Below are 15,213 nucleotides of genomic sequence, written 5' to 3'. Positions count from 1 at the left end.
GAGCTGACACATCCAGCTCTCTCAGGGGAACATTAAAAGGGTTCCCTTATGTTCATTAGTCACAGATCTAAACTGTGTTTACTATTTTTTACTTCAGAATAATGCCAATCCTATTAGGTATGAACTGATTTTGTCATATGTACTACTTATTTTACCTCAAATTTAATCTCAAGTATTATTTTTAATTAGTTCATTCACTTAGGCTTAATAAAATATAGTTTCATTAACCCAATCTCCTATTATCGTTTACCAGGGCACTCCACAGTACTCGTTCCATTAATGTTTTATATTGTCCTAGTTACAGTCCAAGGCTATTAGACTGACTATTTGCAGCTTCAAATCAGGCCACACATCTATTCCTTCAACTAAGCACGTGGTCCCTAGTTAAGTTATTATCCCTTAATTAATTCATTCAACAAGCCGCGTCTTTCACGCTCTTATTATGATGATTCTATCAGTACTTACATGTTTGCATAGTCAACTAATCACCTGCAATCACCAATATCTAACCCAGTCTTCATTTCTTTGGTTATTACCCATAATTAACATATCAGAATGTCTATGACTACTAATTTTGGTTGTGTTTTAAAACCTTTCTTTTTCTTCCTTTTTATTTTTATTTTAAAAAAAAATTTTTTTTTTACATGTACAACGACATCTTCTGGTAATCAACAACTGATTCTGAGAAATTGCAATCTATCCGGAGGATACATGTCGATCACAGTAGCTAATTAACTAATTAACACATATCCGTCTGATTGGAGGATCCAGGTTATCCTGCAGTTAAAAGCACCGCCGGGATCCAGCCCTCAACAGGAAGTGACCAAGCCCGGTGTACGGGTGAAACGCGTCTTCCGACATCACCATTTCTCTCTGACTGATAGAAGCCACGGTTGTTCTCCAGCATCAGTGTACTCAGAGCTTCCTCTGACTGTTCCGTCTCCGTTGTAGCAGTGGACGGCTTCCCGCACTTGCGATCGTCCCCGCCAGGCCTGCGGCGCCCGGCGCCCTCTCCTCCCTCACCGATCGAGACACCGGGGTCTCTACTAAGCCAGCGGCACCTGTAATCACGGGACGGCTTCACAGGACTACTCAGTGGACGGCTTCCCGCACTTGCGATCGTCCCCGCCAGGCCGGCGGCGCCCGGCGCCCTCTCCTCCCTCACCAATCGAGACACCGGGGTCTCTACTAAGCCAGCGGCACCTGTAATCAAGGGACGGCCTCACAGGACTACTGTAAGGGTCTTTTCAGCACAATACCCAGCGCGGTAATATCAGCCCCTTTTTTTTTTTTTTCTTCATCTTTGTACTTGTATTTCATTATTTTGAATACAAGATATTTATCAGTAGTTAATGACCTGCTATCATTGCACAGTCATTTATTATGCTGGATGTTATAAAAAATATTTTGTCTGATTAAAGTCAATTCAATGGTTTTCCAGGTTATCAGCTAACCTGTTCCAGCATTACAGTTACATGAACATCCACAATATTTCTTGTACTCTATATCCTAATTTGCTATTTACTGTATATACATTAGGATAATAGCTGGGATTTGATCCAAACCCCTATACACTTGCTGTTTTAAGATATACCACTGTCAAATTTGCTACATTTCCCTGTCATTCTTATTGTCTCCTTCTAACATCTAACATCCTGCAGCTGGATACTTTTTTACAGCCTGCTGGTTACATTGTCATTCCTTTCTATATTTGGGTTTTGTTTCGCTCTCTCTGACATTTTATGTCTTGCAAATTTCTGAATCTCAACATTGTCAAAATCTCAAGCAGTTTTATCTATTTTCATTCATCTCTGTATTTCGTGGACTCTCACCATTGATTCAGGGCCAAGCACCTGTCTAACATTGGCAGCAGATCCATCTGGCTTCCTCTACCTCTAATATCTGTCTTAAATAACTATGTAATTTCGTGGACTCTCATCAGTGATTCCAGAGCTTCCAATTATTGTTCAAATTCCTCTACTATCATACCACACTGGAAACGCCCGAAGCCGTCTGATCTCGGAAGCTAATCAGTGTCGGGCTGGGTCAGTACTCAAATGGGCGACCATTGAGGAATACTCAGTTTAGTAGAGCCCATTGGTCTAGCCCTATAGTGTCTAACACTGACAGATGATTCGCACTGCCACCCAGAGGCGGATTGTCCATAGGGTTTACAGGGAAGATTCCCGGTGGGCCGACGCACCCATGGGGCCTGTTTTGTTTGAGGACATGTGGTTCTTTTTATAGACATAATGAATAAGATGCACAATAATTTGATTATATGAAAACTACTTTGCCGCTTAGCCTGTGATTGCAGATGATCTTGTGTATGCTCTGTCTGCCTGCTTGGCTGACATATTAGATTGAGTGAATAGTGACTGGAATACAGTTGGTGTAATAAGCAAGAAAATATATCTTTATAAAGAATTATATAGTTTCCTAAATTCTGAAGGTGTATCATATAATGTGCTCATAATATTTAATTTTATTTCTTTTTAACTTCCCCCTTGGTGCTGGACATGCCCACTATCTGGAGAGTCTTGGGGGGAGGGTGCTGCTGCCATGGCCCATGGCTAAACCTTACACCTATGGTGCTGCCCATGTGGGGCCACTAGTACACATTTTTCCAGGGCCGCTTCTTGTTCCCAATCCGCCCCTGCTGCCACCTTACCTTCCACCCTTTATTATCAATAAGATTAACCAGCATCTGGACTGTTGTATTTATTTTGAATTTGACACTGACAAGGAACACGTCATAATGTGGTAGAACGTGCCGTTTAAAAATCTAAACAATTTGTTTATAAACACTCAGAATCTCTTCTATCAGTCAGAATTTAGTTTTCATTGTGTATCAAGTACTTTGTACTATCTGAATATACTATCATCTTCTTTGACCATTATCTTCTTTATGAACCACTTGTTATCTTAATCTTGTTGAATTATTAAAAATTTACACTTTTAATCTATTCTGACTATTATTTAAAATTCATTTCAAGTTAAAGAGTGCGCCCACAAAAGAGTCTTCTTTTCTCCGTAATTTCTCATGTTCTTATACTGACTCAGGGTGCACCACCAAGCAATATTAGAATTAGAAAACATTTGTTTTCTTGTATCATTTATTTTGGTTGTAGAACATCATTTATCTATACTCATTATATCCTGTGCGGTAGTCCCTCCTTCCTTCGTTACAGAGCCAGGTGATGCAGTATCTCCAGGAATTATCCGGCCGGCTGGATCAAATTCAGGCCTCCCTGGCTTCAGTAGTTCCGGCTCCTGCTCCAGTACCCACTCCAGTAGTTGTCTCCAGTAATGCTCAATCCTCGTCTGGAACCTGGTCACACCTTCAGCATCCCACTCCCTCGCGCTATAATGGGAATCCAAAGAATTGCCGTGGTTTTCTCAACCAATGCGAGGTGCATTTTGAACTTCTCTCACACAATTTCCCCACGGATCGGTCCAAAGTGGCATACATTATTTCCTTGCTTGAAGGTTCAGCGTTGGATTGGGTGTCTCCGTTGTGGGAGCGATCTGACCCATTGGTTTCCAGTTACACTAATTTCATCGCGTCATTCCGAAGGATTTTTGATGAGCCCGGCAGAACGACCGCTGCTTCCTCGGACCTGCTCCGAGTCCGTCAAGGCTCCCGTTCTGTGGGACAGTATGTGGTTCACTTCCAGACCATTGCCTCAGAACTACGCTGGAATAATGATGCTCTCAGGGCCGCTTTCTGGAACGGGCTCTCTGACCGTCAGAAGGACGAGCTGGTCACTAGGGATCTGCCGAATCCTTTAGACGTGTTGATCTCACTCTGTGTCAAGGTGGATCTTCGCATGCAGGAACGAGGTGGCGAACGTAGTCGGTCGGATCGATCCAGATTCCGGCTTCTCCCGCCTAAGCAAACAGTTACCCCGAGTTCGGACGAACCCATGCAAATCAACCGATCCCGGCTGTCCCCGGAAGAATGACAGTGCCGTCGTGAGGGTAAACTCTGCCTCTACTGTGGAGCCGCGGATCACTTTATCAAGTTCTGCAAGTCCCGTCCGGGAAACGGGCAGGCCTAGCTTGTTCCGGAGAAGTCAAGTTAGGGGTTACATCTAAATCTTCTCCGACAGTGGATTGTTTACTCTCTGTGTCTCTGTTTTCTGAGTCTATAGCTAAACCTGTTAAGGTCCTGCTGGACTCTGGAGCTGCAGGGAATTTTGTTTCTCTTTCTTGTGTTCAGAGTCTGGGTTTACAGTTACAGTCTGTCAAACGACCTATAACGTTGACTGCCATCAATGGTACCAAAATATCTAATGGTCTTATTACAAGTCGCACAGAGCCAATCAATCTGCAGGTCGGAGCTCTGCATCAAGAACATTTGGAGTTTCTAGTAATTCCGGAGATGCCTCACGATCTTGTTCTTGGTCTACTTTGGCTTAAAATTCACAACCCTCACGTCGACTGGAAGTCGTCACAAATATTGTCCTGGAGTTCGTTTTGTCACTCTAGTTGTCTCACTCCTGTTTACCCGCTCCGTGCATCTTCCAAGTCGGATGAGGAGCTCATTCCGGAGGCCTATCGGGAGTTCACAGATGTGTTCTCGGAACAGGCAGCCGATCAGTTACCACCCCATAGACCCTGGGACTGTCCCATTGAGCTTATCTCAGGGAAAATGCCACCCCGGGGACGCACATATCCCTTGTCATTACCCGAGACCCAAGCTATGTCAGACTATATCAAATCTAATCTACTGAAAGGATTCATTCGCCCCTCTACCTCCCCGGCTGGAGCAGGTTTCTTTTTCGTGAGGAAGAAGAACGGACGGTTAAGACCATGTATTGATTATCGTGGCTTAAACGATATCACCGTTAAGAACAAATACCCTTTGCCGCTAATTACTGAGCTATTTGATAGGTTTCGTGGAGCCCACGTCTTCACTAAGCTCGACTTAAGAGGAGCCTATAATCTGATACGTATCCGACAGGGGGACGAATGGAAGACGGCCTTCAATACCAGGGACGGGCATTACAAATATCTGGTAATGCCGTTTGGCCTCAGCAATGCCCCTGCCATTTTTCAGGGATTTGTAAATGAAATCTTCAGAGATATGTTATACCAAAGCGTAGTGGTGTACTTGGATGACATTCTGATATTTTCTAAGAATCTTGCAGAGCACAGAGTACAGGTCAAAGAAGTACTTCTTCACTTACAAAGGAATCGTCTCTACGGCAAGATTTCCAAATGTATCTTTTAGGTCCCTTCGATTCCGTTCCTCAGTTATGTCATCTCGGGTACGGAGCTTCGCATGGATCCGGAAAAACTCACTGCCATTCGGGACTGGACTCAGCCTCTCTCCTTGAAAGCGGTACAAAGATTCCTGGGCTTTGCAAATTACTACCGGAAATTCATTAAGGCATTTTCTACCATCGTTGCACCCATTACTGCCCTAACCAAAAAGGGGTCTGACCCAAGTCTCTGGTCTTCCGAAGCTGTAGAAGCGTTTGCCCGGTTGAAATCAGCCTTTATGTCTGCTCTGGTAATCCAACAACCGAATTTCTCAAAACCATTCTTCTTGGAAGTCGATGCTTCCTCAGTAGGCATTGGTGCCGTCCTTTCACAATACTCTTCTGATGGGAAGTTACATCCATGTGGTTTCCATTCTCGTAAGTTCTCTCCTGCTGAACGAAACTACACCATTGGAGATCAGGAACTTTTAGCAATAAAATCTGCCCTAGAAGAATGGAGGTACTTATTGGAAGGTGCAAAACACCTAATTACTATTTACACCGATCACAAGAACTTGTTGTATATCAAGACGGCCCAGTGCTTGAATCCCTGTCAAGCTAGATGGGCGCTCTTCTTCACTCGGTTCTCATTCGTTATTAAGTACCGGGCCGGGACTCTTAACGCTAATGCTGATGCTCTGTCTCGTTCTTTAACGGCCTCGGATGAGAATTCCTTTGAAAAGAGTTTAATTCTCAGTCCAGTCTCTATTTCAGCAGCTCCAACCTCTCTGGGTCCTCCTCCTGGGAGAATGTCTGTACCAGTTAAATTTCGACCAAAGCTACTGCAGTGGGCTCATATCTCCAAGTTTTCCGGTCATCCTGGAGATCAAAAAATGTGTGAATTTCTACGAAGGTCATATTGGTGGGACACCATGAAGAAGGATATACAAGATTATGTCCTCAATGTCCTCAATGTGCTCAGCACAAAACTCTTCGTCTGCCTCCTGCGGGATTGCTTCGTCCACTGTCCATTCCTAAGAAACTCTGGACCCATATTTCTATGGACTTTATTACCAAATTACCCCTCTCCAAGGGTTACAATACCATCTGGGCGATTATTGACCGCTTTTCAAAAATGGCACATTTTGTTCCGTTGACCGGTTTACCAACGGCTCCCAAGTTGGCTTTACTATTTATTCGTGAACACTTCCGCCGGCACGGGTAACCTCGGGAGATAGTCTCTGATCGAGGGGTACAGTTCACTGCAAGATTTTGGAGGGCCCTCTGCTCAGCCTTACAAATAAAACGCAAGTTCTCATCTGCTTACCATCCAATCAAGATTTAGAGACTTTTCTCCGCGTTTATCTCTCTCCTTCAAAGGACGATTGGGTGGAACCGTTACCCTGGGCCGAGTTTGCCCATAATCATCTGTACCACTCTTCCACTGGTGAGTCCCCATTTTTCATTAATTACGGATTCTATCCACGAGTCCCAGAATTACCAATTTTTCCTTCGGAGGATGTTCCTGCTGCAGCTTCCACTCTCCGGCATTTCAGTCAAATCTGGAGTAGGGTTCATGCTAATCTCAAGAAAATCTCTGGCCGCTACAAATTCTTTGCGGATATGAAATGGCGAGCAGCTCCTAAATACAAAGTTGGTGACAGGGTATGGCTCTCTACCCGCAATCTTCATTTAAGAGTACCCGCTATGAAGTTTGCTCCGAGGTTCATTGGTCCTTACCCCGTTTTGCAGGTCCTGAACCCTGTTGTCTGCAAATTGGGATTGCCTTCCCACTTTTGGGTACCAAATTCTTTCCATGTTTCTCTCCTTCGTCCCCTCATTTTAAATCGGTTTCATTCGGAGTCTCCTAGTCCAACCTCGATAGAGACTGAAGCTGGAACAGAATTTGAAATCAAGACTATTCTTGACTCTTGTTATCTTCACAAGAATTTACAGTATCTGGTAGAATGGAAAGGTTATGGTCCTGAGGAGAGGAGCTGGGTCAAAGCTTCTGAAGTCACTGCTCCCCGACTAGTCCGGATCTTTCATTCTAAACATCCAACGAAACCAGGAAAGTTTCCATGGGCCACTCCTAGAGGAGGGGGTACTGTCACACTCGCGGCGCTACGGCTGCCGCGCTTACCGCTCCGGGTGCGCTGGGTCTCCCGGCGGTCGTTGCCCCCGGTGGGCTCCGGGTTACAGAGTATCTCTCAGTGGGACATTCCCTGTGCTACCAGCGTTACAGTGTATCACTCAGTGGAACCTTCCCTGTGCTACCAGCGTTACAGTGTATCACTCAGTGGAACCTTCCCTGTGCTATCAGCGTTACAGTGTATCACTCAGTGGGACATTCTCTGCGTTACCAGCGTTACAGTGTATCTCTCAGAGGGACACCTCCTGTGCTTCCAGTATTACAGGGTATCCCTAAGTGGAACGCCTCCCAAACTTCCAGAGTAACACTGAATCTCAAATCCTCATTTATTTCTTCAGCATCACTCACAAGTTCTTCACTCTTCTGTGTGCTTCAACATCGTTCTCAAATCTTCATTCATCTCTTCAGCATTGCTCACAAGTTCTTCATTCTTCTGTGTGCTTCAACATTGTTCTCAAATCTTCATTCATTTCTTCAACATCGCTCACAAGTTCTTCATTCTTCTGTGTACTTCAGCATCGCCCCAAGCCTTGGCCACAACTAATTCTTTAGCATTACACGTCGGTTACAACGGCTAAGTTCTGCATGAGGAAAACCTACATCCGGCCATCCCTGCTCCGGCCCAGCTGTGGTTCCTCTTCCCTATCATCGGAAGAATCCCCGAGTTCTCAACACTCCCAACCGAGGTCAGTGACAGGTGTCAGGTCTTTGGGGAGTTCCTCAAGTAGACATAATGGTAACTTGTCTCATCAAGAAGCTTCAGAGATATTGTTCCAGGTCGAGAAACCCTCAAGCAATAGCAGTGGATGCACTGGTGACCCAGTGGGTGTTTCGGTCGGTGTATGTCTTTCCTCCTCTTCCACTAATACCAAAAGTGCTCAAGATCATGAGAAGAACAAGGATTCGAGCGATACTCATTGTTCCAGACTGGCCAAGGAGAGCTTGGTATCCAAATCTTCAGGAGTTGCTAATAGAAGATCCTCGGCCTCTTCCTCTTCGCGAGGACCTGCTGCAGCAGGGACTGTGCGTGTATCAAGACTTATGGCGGCTACATTTGACGGCATGGCTGTTGAGTGCCGGATCCTAGCCCGAAAGGGTATTCCCAAAGAAGTAATTCACACTCTGATTCAGGCCAGGAAAGGAGTAACGTCTAAACATTACCACCGTATTTGGAGAAAAAATGCGTCTTGTGTGAATCCAAGAAGGCTCCTACGGAAGAGTTTCAGTTAGGATGTTTTCTCCATTTTCTGCAGGCAGGTGTGGATGCGGGCCTAAGATTGGGTTCAATCAAGGTCCAGATTTCGGCCTTGTCCATTTTCTTTTAGAAACAATTGGCCTCCCTTCCAGAAGTTCAGACATTCGTGAAAGGGGTTCTGCATATCCAACCTCCGTTTGTGCCTCCAGTGGCACCATGGGATCTTAATGTGTTGCAGTTCCTTCAATCGGATTGGTTTGAACCTCTACAGGAGATAGAGTTTAAGTTTCTCACTTGGAAAGTGGTCATGCTGTTGGCCTTGGCATCCGCAAGGAGGGTGTCTGAGTTAGGGGCCTTGTCTCACAAGAGTCCTTACTTGATCTTCCATGAAGATAGGGCTGAGTTAAGAACTCGTCAGCAATTTCTTCCGAAGGTGGTTTCTTCTTTCCATATAAACCAACTTATTGTGGTGCCAGTGGCTACTGACACCATCGCTGCGTCAAAGTCTCTGGATGTGGTCAGAGCTTTGAAAATTTATATCGCAAGAATAGCTCAGATACGGAAAACAGAGGCTCTGTTTGTCCTGTATGCTCCCAACAAGATTGGGTGTCCTGCTTCTAAGCAGACCATTGCGCGCTGGATCAGAGGTACGATTCAGCACGCTCATTCCACGGCTGGATTGCCGATACCGAATTCGGTGAATGCCCATTCTACTCATCCTGGGCGGCTGCCCGGGGGTCTCGGCGTTACAACTTTGCCGAGCAGCTACTTGGTCAGGGGCAAACACGTTTGCTAAATTTTACAAGTTTGACACCTTGGCCGATGAGAACCTCAAGCTTTTTCAATCGGTGCTGCAGGGTCATCCGCACTCTCCCACCCGTACTGGAGCTTTGGTATAACCCCATGGTACTGAAGTGGACCCCAGCATCCTCTAGAACGTATGAGAAAACAGGATTTTAATACCTACCAGTAAATCCTTTTATCCTAGTCCGTAGAGGATGCTGGGCACCCAGCCCAGTGCGTACTTTACCTGCAGTTGTTGTTTTGTTAAAAATGTTTTTAGCACGTTTGCTGTTGCTGTAATGTTCATGCCCATTGGCATGTGTTTTGTTGAATGCCATGTGTGGGGCATGGTTGAAGTGTGAGCTGGTATGAATCTCACCGTTAACTTAAAAGTAAATCCTTTCCTTGAAATGTCCATCTCCCTGGGCACAGTTCCTATACTGAGGTCTGGAGGAGGGGCATAGAGGGAGGAGCCAGTTCACACTCTAGAAAAGTCTTAAAGTGCCCATGGCTCCTGCGGAACCGTCTATACCCAATGGTACTGCAGTGGACCCCCGCATCCTCTACGGACTAGGAGAAAAGGATTTACCGATAGGTATTAAAAAATCCTGTTTTCTATGCAAGGGCAGATAGCTCAATGAATAGATTGTCTGACTCAGTAGCGGCTCTTGCCACGGGCAAGCAGGCTTTTTGCCCGGGGCGCCGCTACCCTGAGGCCGGCGCCGGCGCCGTGGCAAGAGCCGCTACTGGGGGGCAAATTAACTGGGGACACAGCTGCTGGTGGCACAACTACCAGGGGCACAGCTACAGGGGGGCACAGCTACAGGAGGGCACAACTACAGGGGGCACATACTGGGAGCAAATCTACAGCGGGGCACAACCACAGGGGGCACATACTGGGGGCACTACTACAGGGTGCAAATCAACTGGGGGAACAGCTACTGGGGGCACTACTATAGGGGCACAGGAAACTTTCGCCCTGGGCGCCACAAGGTCTAGAACCGGCCCATGTCTGACTGCAATGCCACAGGCAATGGGTTTGAATCCCAGGTATGTCAGCATCTTGAAATGTAATAAAGGACAGTGTGACTGAATTAAATCACAAGTTGAGTTCATGAAGGTTGTATAGGTATTAGCGACAGAAGGGGTCATGGTAGGAGACAGAGCAGTCAGGAGATGCTGGGCTTCAAAAAGGGGGGAAACTGCTAGTGAAAGTAATTAAAACAGATAATTGACAAGTACCGCTAGCAGTGCCCCCTACCCCGCAGCGGCACAGAACAATAATATACCCCCATACTATTGACTGACCTCACCACAATAATTTTAATACACAGCCCACCTCCTAGGTGATATTAATCCATCACACATATATCCAATATCCACAACACATTGGGGAAAAGAAAATTCCCTTGTTTGGAGCACTCTTTTAAGGAAAATTTAATATTGATTTATGATTAAAACTTCACTTTTAATTATCAAAGTGACCTAAAAAAATGAATAGGAAATACAATTTTAAATGTACTAAACAGGTTTGTTCCCGTTAAATTACAATAATGGATGTGGTATTCATCTTAGTGGTGAAAATATTAGGGCGAGAAATATCTAGGTGTTATTCTTGCACCAAATGTGATAAAAGGACAGTAATCTGTTCTGGTTGCAGCAGATGACAAGTGTACTTTATACAAAAAATAAAGAAAACAAATATAGCGCAAATTACTGCGGATACTTTAGGGATCGGTGTACCCAGAACATGTGGGGTTCCTGTAAAAGAGATTTTTTTAAACACTTCTCAGGTAACAAGATAGTATATACATTTGTCTCTAATCTTCCTTGCTCAAGATACTAGTGTTGAATCTTTTGATGAACCGTCAGATCCTACAATTTGATACATAGGGGGTCATTCCGAGTTGATCATAGCTGTGCTAAATTTAGCACAGCTACGATCTTCTTCCCTGACATGCAGGGGGATGCCCAGCACAGGGCTAGTCCGCCCCGTATGTCAGTCCGGCCTCCCCTCGCAGAATTGCAAAGGCATCGCACAGCGGCTATGCCTTTGCACTTCAAGAGTAGCTCCCGGCCAGCGTAGCTTTAGCGTGCTGGCCGGGAGCTACTCATCGCTCCCCGGCCCGCAGCAGCTGCGTGTGACATCACGCAGCCGCTGCGGCCAGCCCCCCGTTCGGTCCGGCCACGCCTGCATTGGCCGGACCAAACCCACGAAACGGCGGCCAAACCCCGCTGTTCCGCCCCCTCCCACCCAGCGATCGCCTCTGCCTGTCAATCAGGCAGAGGCGATCGCAGCAGGGACCTGTTCGCTCTGCTGCGTTAAAACGCAGCAAGCGAACGGGTCAGAAGGACCCCCATGGTCTCCAAAGAAAGAATCATTAATGAAAAATAAATAAATGTTACAAGTAAATGAATGTAATCAAAATAGGACAGTTCCTCTTCTACTAAGGCACTGATCGGTGTACAAAGAGATAATGTGTGTCAGCTTTTAATATTTATAACACATGGGCCTCAGCAAATTCCGCAATGGCTGAGACTATGACAAAATGAATATCCCATTGTTAGTGCCAGTGTTGGATTTACTGTTGAACCATCCGACACTGCAGTTCAAACCATAATTACCAAAGTGAAAAACAGGAAAACAATTATTTACAAATAAATCAATTCTTCTTTGATTAAACCACAAATGTGTAACAATGAGATAGTTTGTACCTGCTGTTGATATTTCTGGCACGGAGGCCGCAGCAAACTTATCAATGACTAGGACTAAGACAAAAAGGGCATCCCACTGTTCTTAATCATGCGATAGCACCATATGGTTCATGGGGTGTAGTATGGTAGGCCGGCGGTCGGGCTCCCGGCGACCAGAATACCGGCGCCGGGAGCCCGACCGCCGGCTTACCGACAGTGTGGCAAGCACAAATGAGCCCCTTTTGGGCACGGTGGCGCGCTACGCTATTTTATTCTCCCTCCAGGGGGGTCGTGGACCCCCACGAGGGAGAATAAGTGTCGGTATGCCGGCTGTCGGGATTCCGGCGCTGGTATACTGTGCGCCGGGATCCCGACAGCCGGCATACTGAAGACCACCCAGTTCATGTATATCCCACATTACTCTTACAAGGATGTTTAAAGTAGTGATGAGCGGGTTCGGTTCCTCGGAAACCGAACCCCCCCGAACTTCACCCATTTTACACGGGTCCAAGGCATACTCGGATTCTCCCGTATGGCTCGGTTAACCCGTGCGCGCCCGAACGTCCTCATCCCGCTGTCGGATTCTCGCGAGATTCGGATTCTATATAAGGAGCCGCGCGTCGCCGCCATTTTCACTCTTGCATTGGAAATGTTAGGGAGAGGACCTGGCTGGCGTCCTCTCCGTTTATTAATGTTGCTGCAAATATTTGTGCTTATTTCTTAATTGTGGGGACTGGGGAGCAGCTGTATTATATAGGAGGAGTACAGTGCAGAGTTTTGCTGATCAGTGACCACCAGTTTTATCCGTTCTCTGCCTGAAAAACGCTCCATATCTGTGCTCAGTGTGCTGCATATATCTGTGCTCACACTGCTTTATTGGGGGGACTGGGGACCAGCAGTATTATATAGGAGGAGTACAGTGCAGAGTTTTGCTGACAGTGACCAGTATACTGTCCATCTAGATTCTATACCTGTGGTGCATTTTAGTTTTGCAGTTTGCTGACAGTGACCACCAGTATATATAGCAGTACGGTACGGAAGGCCACTGCTCTACCTACCTCTGTGTCGTCAAGAATACTATCCATCTAGATTCTATACCTGTGGTGCATTTTAGTTTTGCAGTTTGCTGACAGTGACCACCAGTATATATAGCAGTACGGTACGGAAGGCCACTGCTCTACCTACCTCTGTGTCGTCAAGTATACTATCCATCTAGATTCTATACCTGTGGTGCATTTTAGTTTTGCAGTTTGCTGACAGTGACCACCAGTATATATAGCAGTACGGTACGGAAGGCCACTGCTCTACCTACCTCTGTGTCGTCAAGTATACTATCCATCTAGATTCTATACCTGTGGTGCATTTTAGTTTTGTAGTTTGCTGACAGTGACCACTAGTATATATAGCAGTACGGTACGGAAGGCCACTGTTCTACCTACCTCTGTGTCGTCAAGTATACTATCCATCTAGATTCTATACCTGTGGTGCATTTTAGTTTTGCAGTTTGCTGACAGTGACCACCGGTATATATAGCAGTACGGTATGGAAGGCCACTGCTCTACCTACCTCTGTGTCGTCAAGAATACTATCCATCTAGATTTTATACCTGTGGTGCATTTTAGTTTTGCAGTTTGCTGACAGTGACCACCAGTATATATAGCAGTACGGTACGGAAGGCCACTGCTCTACCTACCTCTGTGTCGTCAAGTATACTATCCATCTAGATTCTATACATGTGGTGCATTTTAGTTTTGCAGTTTGCTGACAGTGACCACCGGTATATATAGCAGTACGGTATGGAAGGCCACTGCTCTACCTACCTCTGTGTCGTCAAGAATACTATCCATCTAGATTTTATACCTGTGGTGCATTTTAGTTTTGCAGTTTGCTGACAGTGACCACCAGTATATATAGCAGTACGGTACGGAAGGCCACTGCTCTACCTACCTCTGTGTCGTCAAGTATACTATCCATCTAGATTCTATACATGTGGTGCATTTTCGTTTTGCAGTTTGCTGACAGTGACCACCAGTATATATAGCAGTACGGTACGGAAGGCCACTGCTCTACCTACCTCTGTGTCGTCAAGTATACTATCCATCTAGATTCTATACCTGTGGTGCATTTTAGTTTTGCAGTTTGCTGACAGTGACCACCAGTATATATAGCAGTACGGTACGGAAGGCCACTGCTCTACCTACCTCTGTGTCGTCAAGTATACTATCCATCTAGATTCTATACCTGTGGTGCATTTTAGTTTTGCAGTTTGCTGACAGTGACCACCAGTATATATAGCAGTACGGTACGGAAGGCCACTGCTCTACCTACCTCTGTGTCGTCAAGTATACTATCCATCTAGATTCTATACCTGTGGTACATTTTAGCTTTGCAGTTTGCTGATAGTGACCACCAGTATATATAGCAGTACGGTACGGAAGGCCACTGCTCTACCTACCTCTGTGTCGTCAAGTATACTATCCATCTAGATTCTATACCTGTGGTGCATTTTAGTTTTGCAGTTTGCTGACAGTGACCACCAGTATATATAGCAGTACGGTACGGAAGGCCACTGCTCTACCTACCTCTGTGTCGTCAAGTATACTATCCATCTAGATTCTATACCTGTGGTACATTTTAGTTTTGCAGTTTGCTGATAGTGACCACCAGTATATATAGCAGTACGGTACGGAAGGCCACTGCTCTACCTACCTCTGTGTCGTCAAGTATACTATCCATCTAGATTCTATACCTGTGGTGCATTTTAGTTTTCCAGTTTGCTGACAGTGACCACCAGTATATATAGCACTTATATATAATATACTTATATATATATATATATATATATATATACACTTAGTCACACAGCGACCTTGGTGCGCCTCTTTTTTTCTTTGCATCATGTGCTGTTTGGGGACAATTTTTTTGAAGTGCCATCCTTTCTGACACTGCAGTGCCACTCCTAGATGGGCCAGGTGTTTGTGTCAGCCACTTGTGTCGCTTAGCTTAGTCACACAGCGACCTTGGTGCGCCTCTTTTTTTCTTTGCATCATGTGCTGTTTGGGGACTATTTTTTTGAAGTGCCATCCTGTCTGACACTGCAGTGCCACTCCTAGGTGGGCCAGGTGTTTGTGTCGGCCACTTGTGTCGCTTAGCTTAGTCACACAGCGACCTTGGTGTGCCTC

At 45.7% G+C, this 15,213-nt stretch overlaps 1 protein-coding gene and 1 pseudogene across 8 annotated transcripts in view; both read left to right on the top strand.

Moving 5' to 3' along the window:
- Nucleotides 1-15,213, top strand: part of SUSD1 (sushi domain containing 1) — a 669,144-nt gene that overhangs the window by 50,846 nt on the left and 603,085 nt on the right. The gene's annotated exons all lie outside the window — the stretch shown is intronic.
- Nucleotides 1,976-2,094, top strand: LOC134944496 (5S ribosomal RNA; annotated as a pseudogene).

This window comes from Pseudophryne corroboree, chromosome 1 (assembly GCF_028390025.1).
Source record: "Pseudophryne corroboree isolate aPseCor3 chromosome 1, aPseCor3.hap2, whole genome shotgun sequence".
NCBI lineage: Eukaryota > Metazoa > Chordata > Amphibia > Anura > Myobatrachidae > Pseudophryne > Pseudophryne corroboree.
The sequence above is the reverse complement of the archived record's forward strand: the minus strand, read 5'-3'. Positions and strand labels throughout refer to the sequence as shown.